We start from the raw sequence: 14,289 nt of genomic DNA, 5'->3' as shown, positions 1-14,289 counted from the left end.
GCTGTTTGAGGAGAGTTGGAAGAGGATTCCCCCCCCCCAACTTACATTTATTGTATTAAGGGCAGCTTACTCTTTTTGAAGCATCCCAGGAACAAATTCCTTTGTAGATGTAACTTAACCAAATGTGTATTATAAGAATAATTATTATTTATTGGTCTGAATGGTAGACATTGTGTTACAGGTAATCAGTTTAGGATTGCCATGGATGAAACTGAGCCAAACAAAAAGCTTTTAAGACTGAATACTGACTATAGCGTATGTATTCACTAATAGGCAAAAAACCTTGCGGTTTAAGAACGTACCTATAGCCCACAGATATTTCTATCAAACTTTAAAAAGCAGGGAAATTGGTCTGCTATAGTGAATACACCAGGGGAGCAGGAGACCTGACCACCTCTCTGAGATATTGGACTGCCCCACAAATTTGTCAAAATGCAAACACAATTTGGGTTGGTCTTTCACAGTCCAATCTGCTTGCTGTGTAGCTTAGAATTTAGAATTTAGAAACGTGCCCCTGAGCTTATGGTGAGTGGTGGCAACACCTACCATCTCCAAAGATGGAGAATTATATTTTTGTATGTTGGTGTTCTTCTTACATTGCTTCTTTCTTGTGTTACTAATGTTTCTACACAGAATCTAATCTAGAAAAATTTATTTCCCTCATTATTCATCCTAGAAATCTGTGTCAAATTTATTTTTATTAATTTCAAAGCCTTTTCATTGGTCAATGTCATATGATGGTGAAGACAGCCTTTTGTGTTTCAAATTGGAGGTTATGTTCTTTTTTATTTTGGGTGCATTAACAGCTGAATCTGAACCTGCAGTTTAATGTAAAATCAGACTGATTACAATATGTTGCTACTTCAGCAATTACTCTAGCTGTTGGAAAAAAGAGGATGCATGTTTTCAGCCTGCTCTGTTTAAACCACGTTATTTAAGGCAAGGTGGGCACGGTCAATTAAAAACATAGAGCACACCTAGAACTTTGCTAGAATATATTTCACCTCCCACTGTTTGATCCGGTGCAAACTGAGACATTCCTTATGGCCATTGGAAACTATTCTGCAGAACAGTCAGTGCCATTATTCCCCAATTGTTTTTGGAGCTTCTTTTAGTGTTGCAAAGTCTTGCTGTACTTCCCATGTTCACAGAAACAGAAGCAAACAAGAATGTTCTACTATAGGAAACGTCACTAAAATTGCAAAGTAAATCAGACATATTTAAAGTGACCATCTGAACTATATCAACTGTCTTAATAATGTTGCTTCCTCCCTGCTAAAACAAGTTCAGCACCACACATGTCTTCTTTCTATTTGGGCTGATTGCAGGTGTTGCCACCACTCACCATATGCTCAGAGGCACATGTTTCCAAATTCTTCCAAACTACACAGCAAGCAGATTGGACTGTGAAAGACCAACCCAAATTGTGTTTGCATTTTGACCAATTTGTGGGACTGTACAATATCTCAGAGAGGAAGTCAGGTCTCCTCCTCCCCTGGTGCATTCACTATAGCTGCCCAATTTCCTTGCTTTTTAAAGTTTGATAGAATCATAGAATAGTAAAGTTGGAAGGGGCCCATAAGGCCATCAAGTCCAAACCCCTGCACAATGCAGGAATCCAAATCAAAGCATTCCTGACAAATGGCTGGCCAGCTGCCTCTTGAATGCCTCCAGTGTCAGAGAGCCCATTACCTCTCTAGGTAATTGATTCCGTTGTCGTATGGCTCTAACTGTTAGGAAGTTTTTCCTGATGACCAGTCGAAATCTGGCTTCCTGCAACTTGAGCCCATTATTTCATGTCCTGCACTCTGGGATGATTGAGAAGAGATTCTGGCCCTCTGTGTGACAACCTTTCATGTACCTGAAGAGTCCTATCATCATATCTCCTCTCAGTCTTCTCTTCTCCAGGCTAAACATGCCCAGTTCTTTCAGTCTCTCCTCATAGGTCTTTGTTTCCGATCCCCTGATCATCTTCGTTGCCCTCCCCTGAACCCATTCCAGTTTGTCTGCATCCTTCTTGAAGTGCGGAGACCAGAACTGGACACAGTATTCAAGATGAGGCCTAACCAGTGCTGAATAGATGGGAACTAATACTATATTTCTGTTAATGCAGCCTAATATAGCATTTGCCTTTTTTGCAGCCACATCACACTGTTGGCTCATATTCAGCTTGTGATCAGCGACAATTCCAAGATCTTTCTCACATGTCGTATTGCTGAGCCAAGTATTCCCCATCTTATAACTGTACATTAGGTTTCTTGTTCCTAAGTGTAGAACTTTGCATTTATTCCTGTTGAATTTAACTCTGTTTTTTTCAGCCCAATTCTCCAGCCTATCAAGGTCCCTTTGAATTTTGTTTCTGTCTTCCATGGTATTAGCTATGCCCCCCAATTTTGTATCATCTGCAAATTTGATAAGCATGCTCTGTACCTCTTCATCCAAGTCGTTAATAAAAATGTTGAAGAGCACTGGGCCTAGGACCATGCCCTGTGGTACCCCACTTGTTACTTCTGCCCAGTTTTTGAGAAGGAACTGTTGATAAGCACTCTTTGAGTACAATTCTAGAGCCAACTGTGGATCCACCTGATAGTTGTTCCATCCAGCCCACATTTAGCTAGCTTGCTAATCAGAATATCATGGGGCACTTTGTCAAAAACTTTGCTGAAGTTGAGGTATATTATGTCCACAGCATTCCCACAGTCTACAAGGGAGGTTACCCGATCAAAAAATGAGATAAGATTAGTTTGGCAGGATTTGTTCTTCATAAATCCATGCTGGCTCCTAGTAATCACTGCATTGTTTTCAAGGTGCTTACAGACAGTGGCGTCACTAGGGGGGTGCGGGGTGTGTGGACCGCACCTGGTGACACCATCTGAGGGGGTGACACCCAGAGTTGCCCTGCCCCTAGGCACCAGGAAGGGACCCAGGGACCCAGGGAAGTAGCAGCAGCAGCAACGACGAAGGGCGTGCCAGAGAGGGGGAGAGAGAGAGAGATAAGTGACCCCCAGCCAATAAGCCATGAGGGCCCGCCCCCAGAGGAGAGGCAGTCTGCGGGGCCAATTGGCTGTACCCTCCCATTTTACCTTCAGTCTCCCTTCCCTCCCCCTGCGAGGCCGGCGTCCACGCCCCCTCCCGGTTGCCTGGTGAAGCCTGAGGTCTGGCTGGGGCCTGCTTGCCACTTGCCACCTGCCGAGATGCCGCACGGCTTCAAGGCCGGAGACCTCATCTTCGCCAAGATGAAGGGATACCCGCACTGGCCCGCCCGGGAAGGTCTGTGTCAGAGATAAAAAGAGTGGGGGGGCAGGGAGGGAGGGAGGAAGAGCACTCCTTGGTGCCTGGCAACCACGCCCCTCCCTCCCTCCTGCACTGGGTGACACCAACCCTAGTGACGCCACTGCTTGCAGATTGACTGCTTTATAATCTGCTCCAGGGGTTTTCCAGGGATTGATGTTAGGCTGACTGGTCTGTAGTTCCCCAGTTCCTCCTTCTTGCCCTTTTTGAAGATAGGGACAACATTAGCTCTTCTCCAGTCATCTGGCACTTCACCGGTCCTCCATGATTTCGCAAAGATAATAGACAGCGGTTCTGAGAGTTCTTCAGCCAGTTCCTTCAATACTCTAGGATGCAGTTTATCGGGCCCTACTGATTTGAACTCGTTCAAAGTGATTAGGTATTCCTTGACCATTTGTCTATCAATCTCAAGTTCCAATCCTGCCCCTTCTACTTCATGTTTCCCGGGAGGGTCACATATCCTTTTTTGGGAGAAGACTGAGCCAAAGTAGGAATTGACCACTTCTGCCTTTTCTTTGTCATCTGTTATTTTGCCATCCTCATTGAGTAGTTGTGCCACCATTTCTTCCTCTGTCTTTTACTATGGACATACCTGAAGAAAGCTTTTTTGTTGCTTTTAGCATCTCTCGCTAACCTCAGCTCATTCTCAGCTTTAGCCTTCCTGACACCAGCCCTGCAATTTCGTGATACCTGCCTGTACTCTTCCTTTGTGGCCTGGCCTTCTTTCAACTTCCTGTATGTCTCCTTTTTTGTTTTCAGGTCCTCTCTAAGCTTTTTGTGAAGCAACACTGGCTTCTTCTGTTGTTTCCCCCCTTTTTTCCTTATTGCAATTGCTTGCCATTGCGCTTTTACAATTTCCTTTTTTAGAAACTCCCACTCATCTTGGACACCTTTTCTCATTAGGGTTACTTGCCATGGAACCGTATTTACAATTGTTCTGAGTTTATTAAAATCAGCTTTCCTGAAGTCCAGGGTGCGCGTATGGCTACTCAGCTTTTGCTTCTGTTAAAATGAAGAATTCAAGTATGGTGTGGTTACTTTCCCCCAGAGTTCCCGTAACTGCCACTTCATCCACCAAATCAGTTCCATAGGTTAGAATCAAGTCCAGGATAGCTGATCCTCTGGTTGCTTTCTCCACTTTCTGCAGGAGAAAGTTATCTCCAACAAAAGTCAGACATTTCTTGGAGGGGCTGTATTTGGTAGAATTTGCCTCCCAACAGATATTGGGATAATTGAAGTCCCCCATTACTACTACATCATGCCTCCTTGTAACATTGGTAATTTGCTTTTCAAAAGTTACATTCTCGTCTTCTCCTTGATTGGCTCTGGGAAGAGGGGAAGCCCCTTTAAAAAAAAACAAAACACTGAACAGTATCATTTTTCCGTGTTTCCCCCACCTTTTTATTCTACAGAAGGCACATGTAGTCTCTCACCCAAATGTAAACCAAAGCTGTCCCTGGCCACATCCACGCCAGGCCTTTAGTTCGCTTTGGAGAGTCATGGCTTCTCTCAAAGAATCCTGGGAAGTGTAGTTAGTGAAGGGTGCTGAGAGTTGCTAGGAGATGCCCTGTTCCCCTCACAGAGCTTCAATCAGAGAGGGTGACTGTTAAACCATCTGGCTACTGGGGCTCTGTCAGGGGAATAGGAGTCTCCTCTCAGCACCCTTCACAAACTACACTTCCCAGAATTCTCTGGGGGAAGCCATGACTGTCTCACATGAAATCAATCTCTGGTGTGGGTGCGGCCCCCTGATTAGGCAAGCCCAGCAGCTGTGAGGCTTTTAAAACACTGACAGTTTGTTCTTACTGAGCATGCCCCACGTTATCATTGAATTCTAGCCAAAGTTTCTTAAATTAATTAAAAATCAACCAGGCATTTTTTTAACTTTTAAACTGCAGAAGATGAAGGTCAGAGTATGGGGCAGGGTCAGTAATAGGATTACAGGTACTCTGTGACCATGGCTGATTTTTAATGAATTTCCACAGATTATGAGAACTCTGACAGAAAAAAGTGCAAAAGGGCTCTGGGTTTTTTTTCTCTCTTTTTAGACTTTGAACTCTCTATTCTGACTGGTTTGTGTATCTCCATGAAAATTTACAGGGTTATTAAGCAAATGTTTCTGAGTTCAGGACTATACGTTTTGTAAGGTTTTGTTTTGAAATGAGCTTATGGGAAGCATCAGAATGGCATGGGGGTATTTTCAATTTAACACTGCGGAATGTGAAAGATCCACACTGGCTATAGTATACAGCCACTCTTGTGGCTCTATAATAATATGCCAACAGAAACTCTCTTTCTATTAATTCATAGTGCCCATGTATGGGTTCTAGATGGCATCAGAGAGCTGGCTAACTATCTGGATCATGTATACACAGAAACTACAACTGCTTGGATTCCTGTGCAAATGCTGATAGATATGGAAGAGAAGCTGTTATCAGGATGTCACCAGTAAAGGCAGCTAGATGAAACGAGACCCAGAATTAATCGATGGCAACAACATAGTCTTGTAGTCCACAGTCACAGTGCATCCCACCAATTTGGATGGTTTTAAAAGAGGGTTAGAAAAATGCATGAAGAATGAGGCTATCAACATACTAGCCATGATGGTATGTTGTACATCCACTGTCAGAGGCAGTATATCTCTGAATACCACTTGCTGGGAATCACAAGTGAGAAGAGTGCTGTTGGAATCAGGTCCTGCTTGAAGGCTTTCAATAGGCATCTGATTTACCACTGTGATAACAGTATGCTGGACTAGATGGGCCTTTGGCTTGATCCAGCAGGGCTCCTCCTATGTTCTTTTTAAGCAAATAGGATTTTTTTTTTCTCACTGGCATTCATATCCCAACAAACATCTTTGGAAACTTTTAGCTGATGATGCATAGCCTCATCTCAGTGAAGCCGTAAAGAAGAGTAAAAACAGCCCTGCAGATCAACTCAGAGGATAGGCATGTCTTTAATGTCAGATACCATCTGCCATGCTGGGTAGAAAATGTCACATGTGTTATACTGGCACTATAAAATCTACAACCTCTGAAGTAGTAGTGGAGAATAAATTTAACCATTTAATGAATGATTTTCTGAAAACTGTGCCACTTAGAATGGATGTTGTATAAGTCACTTATGAAAAGATCTATATGATGAATAATGTGAGTACCTCATCTGTACCATGGAAAACTCGTTTCAAGGAACAGCTAAAATAGACTGTCAGTGCATCACAAACCTCTTAGAATGATGGAATTGCTAACAAGGCTTCCTTTGCCAATTTTAACTCCCAGGCGGACTTTCAGGTATTTAGAACGCAGATCATTTAAGGTTTTATATGTCATAGTCAAGACCTTGAATTGGTCCCAGAAGTTGGTTTAATATAAGATCCGCTAGCTCCTGTCCCCAAGGAACCATCACTGTTATGATACAACACTGATTTATAGTGGGGGTAGCCCACATAGTGCCCTCCAGATGTTGTTGGATCATAACTTTTAAAGTGTTTTTAGTGCCTTGTTTGCCGCCCTGGGCTCCTGCTGGGAGGAAGGGTGGGATACAAATTAAATAATAACTCCAATGAGTCCCAGCCAGCAAGGCCAATGGTCAGGAATGATCTGAAGGGCACCACATTAGGTATTTCCTGATTTAGAGCACGATCCAAACATGTTTGCACAGACATAAGTTCTACAGAATTCGTTGGGACTTATAAATATTATTTAGACTACATATTGCTCTTCTTGCTTGCCTCATGCTCTGAGCCTCCAACTAGCAAATAGATTTCATAAACTTTTGTCTGGTGATAATTGTACCTGGATTGATTTAGATTAACTGGCCCAGCTTTTGAATATGCTGTTGCTATCTGACACCTGCTCAGCTTTCCTTGTAAAGGGTGAGCCCTCCTGCTTGTTCTTAGCAGACAGAAGTCTATATCCCCAAATTCCCCATCAGCAATGTTATCAGTTGACATCCTCCCTTGCTGCCAGGCCCAACAGAGAGAAGTGCCAGGATTAAAAGTGATTTGAATTAGATCACATTTTCCTCCCTGTGTAAATAAGAGTCCATGCTACACTCCTACCTCTCTTGCCCTCCTCTTCTGTTTTGCTTTCTTTGCCAAAATAAGAAACCATATTCCCAACTGATGTAAAGTATTAGTCTATTAGGTGGTTAAAATAAAGGCGTCTGAGCCAGTTGCTTGATTTGTGTTTATAGAAAGGCCAGAATTTGGATCTTGTGATGTTTTGGATTACAGTCGGTACATTTTCTCTTGATGTGCTTGCTTGAACTGTGTAACCTAAACAAATGCAGTAAGAGGTTAAAAAGTATATGTGGATGTTTCCTCTGTGGGCAAACTCTTAATAAGAGGAACGTGTTGTTGAGTTCAGCCCTGGTCAGTGTGGTCAGAGATTATGGGAGTTACAGTCCAGCAACTACAGGTTACCCCACCCAAACATCATCAATGGAAAGGCTGGAGCTTACTTCTGAGGCAGAGTTTTGACTGGACATGCCATGTGCATACATACTTGACTCTTTGGAGATGGGCAATCAGCACCCTCCAAGTATAAAATGAGGGGAAGAAATAAAGGAAAGAGAGTTAGAAGAATGTGTCTAGTCTCCTCCTGGTAGACAGAACAATCCACTGAGATTTCCTGGCTGGGTATGTCAGATGCATGCAGTAGAGGCTGGTGCACTAGGACAAGCGGGTCACTGCCCCACCAATCTCAGTCTGCCCTCAGCTAGCCCCACCCACCAGTCTTCTTACATACAACCAGTCTGGGGTGGCCCTGGGTGTCAGTTTCAGTTGCCCTTGTAGAATTCAGCAGGGAGGAGGATGGGGACAAAACTAGAATGAATTGGCTCTGTCTGTCACTGGCTCTGGCTCCACCTGCTGTTGGTATCCTTGCCTTCTGCCCTACCAACCTCAGTTATTACCAGCCACCACTGGATGTATGGATAGGTAATAAAAGGAAAGCAGCTGCGAAGTGGCGAACCAAGCCATTCCAACTGGCAAAATTGAGTTGTTCAGTGCAATCTTCGAGGCCCTTCTTCTTGTGCCCCTCCACAGGAGGTGGAAACACAAGATTGGGCCTTTTCACTGGTGGTCCCCAGCTGTGAAATGTTCTTCCCAGAGAGGCACTACTTTATTCATCTTTAGATGCCTGGCAGAGACCTTCCTTTTCACTCAGGCCTTTGATCCTTGATGTGGATTGTTTTAGTTATTCCTTTTTTGGGGGGGGGGTTAAGTTTTAATATTATGTTTTTAAATCTGTTTATATTGTATACAGCATGATGTTTAACACGTGACAGCATATTATGCCAGTGCTGAGCAGGATCTAGCAGGCAGGGGCTCAGGTTAAGAACTTAAGACACAATCCTATGCACATTGATTCAGAAGAAGGTCCCACTGTGTTCAGTGGGACTTAACTCTCAAGAAAGTATGCATAGGGTAGCAATCGTAAAAAATTATACTGCCTTCCAATTTGTTTCCATGCACAGTGCTATTCATTGTTCCTATTTTTTAAAAGGTTTATTTCATTTAGTATAGAGGCAAATTATATTGCACCACCAGTGATTTTATTATAGAGATTTTCTTCCCTTTATATTCAGAATGTTTATACTTGTATTATTATTTTAAAAAGGACTTCTCTATAAGGCATTTTATGACAGCAACGTCTCCTCATATACTGTGGAGAATGTTATGTTCCTTGCTTTTAAGATACATGACAACATGAGGAGTTGTGACTTTTCTACTGTCTTTAAAGGAGGTTGGGAAGGATAGTCTCCCTAAATGGAAATATGAAGATTAATAGAGCTGTTTAAGTAACCTGGTAAAAAGAACAAGCAGAAGAAACTTCTAAATTCAGAAGGAACAATGACCAGTGTCAAGGTACATAGGTTCTCAAAGAAACACCATCCTTTTTGACATCACTTCTTGGTGGCTTAAAAGTCAGCTAGAGGTGTCAAGTCAAACAAAAGGAGAGGATATATATAGACAGAAATATTTGTTTGTGTGTGTCAGACAATAATGTTCATGTGTTGGAGAGAGTAGACAGGTGGATGGGAGAACAACTGCATAATGTTTAAGATGCAAGTGAAATTTATTTTGCTGCTTTCAGGTTATATTCTTCATACAAGTTGCTTGTTTTTAGGATAAATGACAGCACTGGGAGATGTGCCTTTTCTACTATCTTTAAAAGGTGGTTGAGGTGGTCTCCCTAAATAGATATATGAAAATCTTGTTTGAGTTAACTGGTAGAAAAAACAGCAGGTAAACGTTGGAACATAGATTCATGAAATGCACTGAATTGAAACTTACTACAATAAAAGAAAAAAATGCAGCCCCGTCTGTGTTCTTCGAGTTCAGGCAGGACAGGTTTCTCGTTGCTCATCTGCTGTGCCCACTGGCCTTTGTGTGCTGTTCCTTAACAGCAGATCAGTACACAATAAGTCCTCACTCATCCATGATTTGCTCATGGATGAAGGTGCTAATTTGATGTGCGTTACCAAGACCTGGGTGGGTGAGCCGGGAGGAGTTGAACTAACCCAGCTTTGCCTACTTGGATACTTGGTACAACACCAGCACAGGCTGCAGGGACGGGGGGGGGAGGAGTTGCTATGGTCTACAGAACTTCCATCTCTGTCACCAGGAAACTACTCTGTCTTGGAGCTGCCTGTGGGGGTCTGCACCTGGTGTCTGTTGGACGTGAGGGAAGAGCAACTCCTGTTTTGTTCTTTTGTTTAAGCTCCAGAGGGAAGATAGGGCTAGGGTCTTCCGGATGGATAGGCAATGGTAAACCACCTCTGAATATCTTTTACCACGAAAACCCTATGAACAGAGTATTCAAAATGCAAAACGAGATAGTGCTGGAAGATGAGACCCCCAGGTCAGAAGGCACTCACAGAGCTACTGGGGAAGAACAAAGGACAAGTACGAGTAGCGTTGTGACTAAGGATGCAGCTGGGTCAAAGCCGAAAGGAAGCCCAGAGGCTGATGCGCACAGATGCGAAAGGAGAGTCCGGAGCTGTACAATGCACACAATAGGAACATGGAATGTGAGAAGCATGAACCAGGAAAAAGAAATTGTCAAGCAAGAAATGGAACACATCAACATTACAATACTTGGTGTGAACGAACTAAATGGACAGGAATGGGACATTTCCAATCGGGCAACTACAAGATATTTTATGCAGGAAATGAAAAATTAAGAAGAAATGGGGTTGCTTTAATAGTGAGAAGTGATGTAGCAAGAGCAATTAGGAGCTAAAACGCAAGGTCTGAGCGAGTGATATCAGTGAGATTAAATGGGAAACCTATCAACATAACCATCATCCAAGTCTATGCTCTGGCGGCAAATGCAGAAGAGGAGGAATTGGAGAGATTTTACGCAGAAGTACAGGAAGAAATTGATCACACACTGTCATGGACCACCGCCCCCACAAGGCACGGGGACCATGCTTCAGACCCAATTCCCACCCTTAGGGCAATTGTTCTGGAACCCAAACACCAAATTCCCCTTGCCAAGGCTGTGCAAACTAACACCAACCCTGCAAGGTAGAAAGTAGGCTGCCACCCACCCCTTTACTGGTTCAACTCAGAGTTAGGGGAACTCTGAGCCCAGAAAATAGGTAAACCAAGGTCCTAAAAGACAAGAGCCAAACTTACACTCCTTGTCAAGAAACCTCTGGTAAAACCCCACAAATTAGAATTAGGCTTAACTCCTTTTCCCTTTGGTAGTTGTGTAGACGAATGGTCAAGGTGCTGAATTCAGAACTACCCTTACCCTCAATGAACACACCAAGTTAAATAAAAGTTGCTTTATTCAAAATATAAGTGCACATTAAAATACAGCAGCAAAACAATTCCTCAAAACCACACACCCAATCAGGGTTCAGGTAAACATAAGAGAATTCATACACACAACAAGAAAATAACAACTTAGCTAACCTATCTACTTACTTATAAGGTAGTTGGTTGTAATCTCATCTCTCCTCAGAGAGAATAGCATCAGGTACAAAGCAATGGAACCCTACTTAGGTAACCACCATCATAACCCATAGGCATCATCCAGGGAAACCTTCCAGAGGGAACAAAGGCTATGGGTCTCAAGCCCTATACTTAAGGAAAAAGAAACCCAACGGTCCAGGATTAATTAAGCAATCAGGGGCTTACTGATGTAATCACTTCTCCATGCTTCTTCACTTTTTCACACCTTGCAGGCCCCCCTCCCAGCGGTGTTCTCAACCTTCACAGGCCTGCATGGCCTTGAGTACCAGGCTCTCACTTATTAGCACAGATAACCAGGTGTTTCTATACAGGCCTCCCTAACTGACTTCAGCTGGAAAACGAAACTTAACATTTTTGCCTTTCCGGAGGCCTGTCTTCTGACAAGATGTAACTCCTAGAGTTCTTTGCACTGAGCCATGATATTAACAATCAATATAACATGTCATAAAAACATTCAAATTCATGACACACACCAAAACAAGATGTGCTGATAATCATGGAGGATTGGAATGCAAAAGTAGGGAACAGAGAAGAATTAGGAATTGTGGGGAAATGGGGCCTAGGAGACAGAAATGAAGCAGGAGACAGACTTATTGAATTCTGTGAAGCCAATAATTTGCTTCTTGCAAACACATTTTAAGAACAACCGAAAAGACAACTGTACATGTGGACATCACCAAATGGTCAATATAGGAATCAAATTGAGTATATAATTGCTGGCAGAAGATAGAGAAGTTCCATACTTTCTGCAAAAACAAGACCAGGAGCAGACTGCGGTACAGATCATGAACTGGTCATATCGAAAATCAGAGTAAAGCTAAAGATGACCAACAAAGCAATCATAATGCCAAAATACAATTTAAATAACATCCCAGAAGCATATAAAGATCAATTAAGGAACAGGTTTGAGGCTTTAAACTTAGTTGACAGAGAACCAGAAGTACTATGGAATGAAGTCAGAGACGTTATCAGAGAAGAATGCAAAAAGACAATACCTCTAGTTAAAAAGAGAGAAAGACCTCAATGGATGACTGAAGAAACTCTTAAAATGGTTAAAGAGAGAAGGAAAGCAACAGCAGATAGAAACACAGTCAGAACCCTAAATGCAACAATACAGCGACTAGTACATAGGGACAAAGAACTATTACAATAGTTACTGTATAGAAACAGAAGAGGACAACAAAAAGGGTAGAACAAGAGCCCTGTTCCAAAATATTAGAGAAATGAAAGGAAAATTTAAACCAAGGGTAGGATGTTGAATAATCAACAGGGGAACACACTGACTGACCGAGATGAAATAAAAGGAAAATGGAAGCAATACACTGAAGAACTCTATAAAAGAGATACCAGGACGACAGATTAATTCATGGAAGAACCATATGATAAAGAACCAGAAATTTTAGAATGCGAGAAATACCAGAGAGAAATAGGAACTAATTTGGTTGGTCCTATTTCTTAGCAGAGATATAAAAAACACAAGCAGCAGAGTGAGAATGTAACCAGCCCCATCTTTCTCTATGCAAAATAACAACAGACACAATCTTCTTAGGTAAAAAATAAAAACATTTACTCACAACCTCCTCATATGTTAGAAACATAGGCTGTAGCTTAGATGAAAGAAAATAGAAGGTATTCAGTCCATTTTATTGTTTGGTATTGCCTCTCTCAATGGTGGATTGATCAGCAATGGAGAATATGCAAGAAATCCCCCAGGACAAAGGAAGAGGAAACCAGGTAACTAACCTCACCCACTAGGAAGTTACATCATGGTAAAACAGGTACATGGGATATTCCCCAAATATCCCTTAAAGTGAACATGCAACAGTTGCCTATTCCAACACTCCTCCTCAAATTTGCATGCATTAATCTAACAGGCCCATTTTGACATGAAGTCTCTGGAAACATTCTCTTGGTAATGGCTTTGTCAAGATGCCAGCTGCCATCTCTGCAGTTGGACAGTAGTTCATCTTGATGAATCCTTTCTCTGTCAACTCACGTATAATATGGAATTTTATAGCTATATGTTTAGTACATGCTGTGATTCTCTCAGTCTGAGAAAGTCTAATACAACTTTGGTTGTCTTCCATCATCTGGATGGGTCTCTGTGTCATGGCCCCGTCAGAGGACTCATCAGACGAGGATGACTTGGGAGTAACAGCAGCAGACCCAGAAGCAGCAGACCCAGAAGGAGAAACGGAGAAAACTCCTGAGAACCCAGCTCCTTCTCCCCCTCAGCTGCAGAGCACCCCAGACACAGCTGAAGCCCTTCAGCCAGACGCAGCCAGTGAACAGGATACTCCCCCCTCACCTGCAGAACGTAGACAGCAGAAGGTCAGGCAGAAGAGGGGCAGGCCTGTCCACTTAAGGCCAAAATGCTGAGGGCTCACACCTGCTGACAAACCTGCTCCTTAAAAGTCAAACCTTGGCTTCAGCTTGTTGCTGACTACAATGTCAGGCGTGGCTTTGTGTGTTTCTAGTTTCCCTGAATCTTATCTTGGACTGATCCCTTGGCAATTGAACCCAGACCTCTACTGACCTCGCTTCTGGACTTCTGGCTTGGCACGTAAGCTTAGGAAGGGCCTTGCCCTTATCATGCTTCATCCTCGTTAGCCTGGCAGATTTACGACCAGACTGCCAGCTAAGGACTTTCCCGCCCAGGAATTCCACCCAGGAATTTCCAGCCCCCACCGGCACTGCTGTCTCAGTGCAGAGCTGACACTCTGCACTCTTATTCCAAAGTCCTTTAGTAGTCTGTTGAGCCAAATGGCTTCTTTGCATGCTTCTGCAGCAGCTATATATTCAGATTATGTGGAAGAAAATGCTGTTATGTCTTGCTTGTGACTAGCCCAGGAGTCCATCTCCATACATAAACAGAAAGCCACTAGTTGACTTGGAGTCTGAGCTATCTCCAGCCCAGTCAGCATCAGTATAACACACAAGCTTGGGATCACTATTAGCTGGCAATCTCAGCTTAAAGTCCATAGTTCCTTTCAAGTATCTAGCCATCCTTT

This window comes from Rhineura floridana, chromosome 10, assembly GCF_030035675.1.
Source record: "Rhineura floridana isolate rRhiFlo1 chromosome 10, rRhiFlo1.hap2, whole genome shotgun sequence".
NCBI classification, from domain to species: Eukaryota; Metazoa; Chordata; class Lepidosauria; order Squamata; family Rhineuridae; genus Rhineura; species Rhineura floridana.
The sequence above is the reverse complement of the archived record's forward strand: the minus strand, read 5'-3'. Positions refer to the sequence as shown.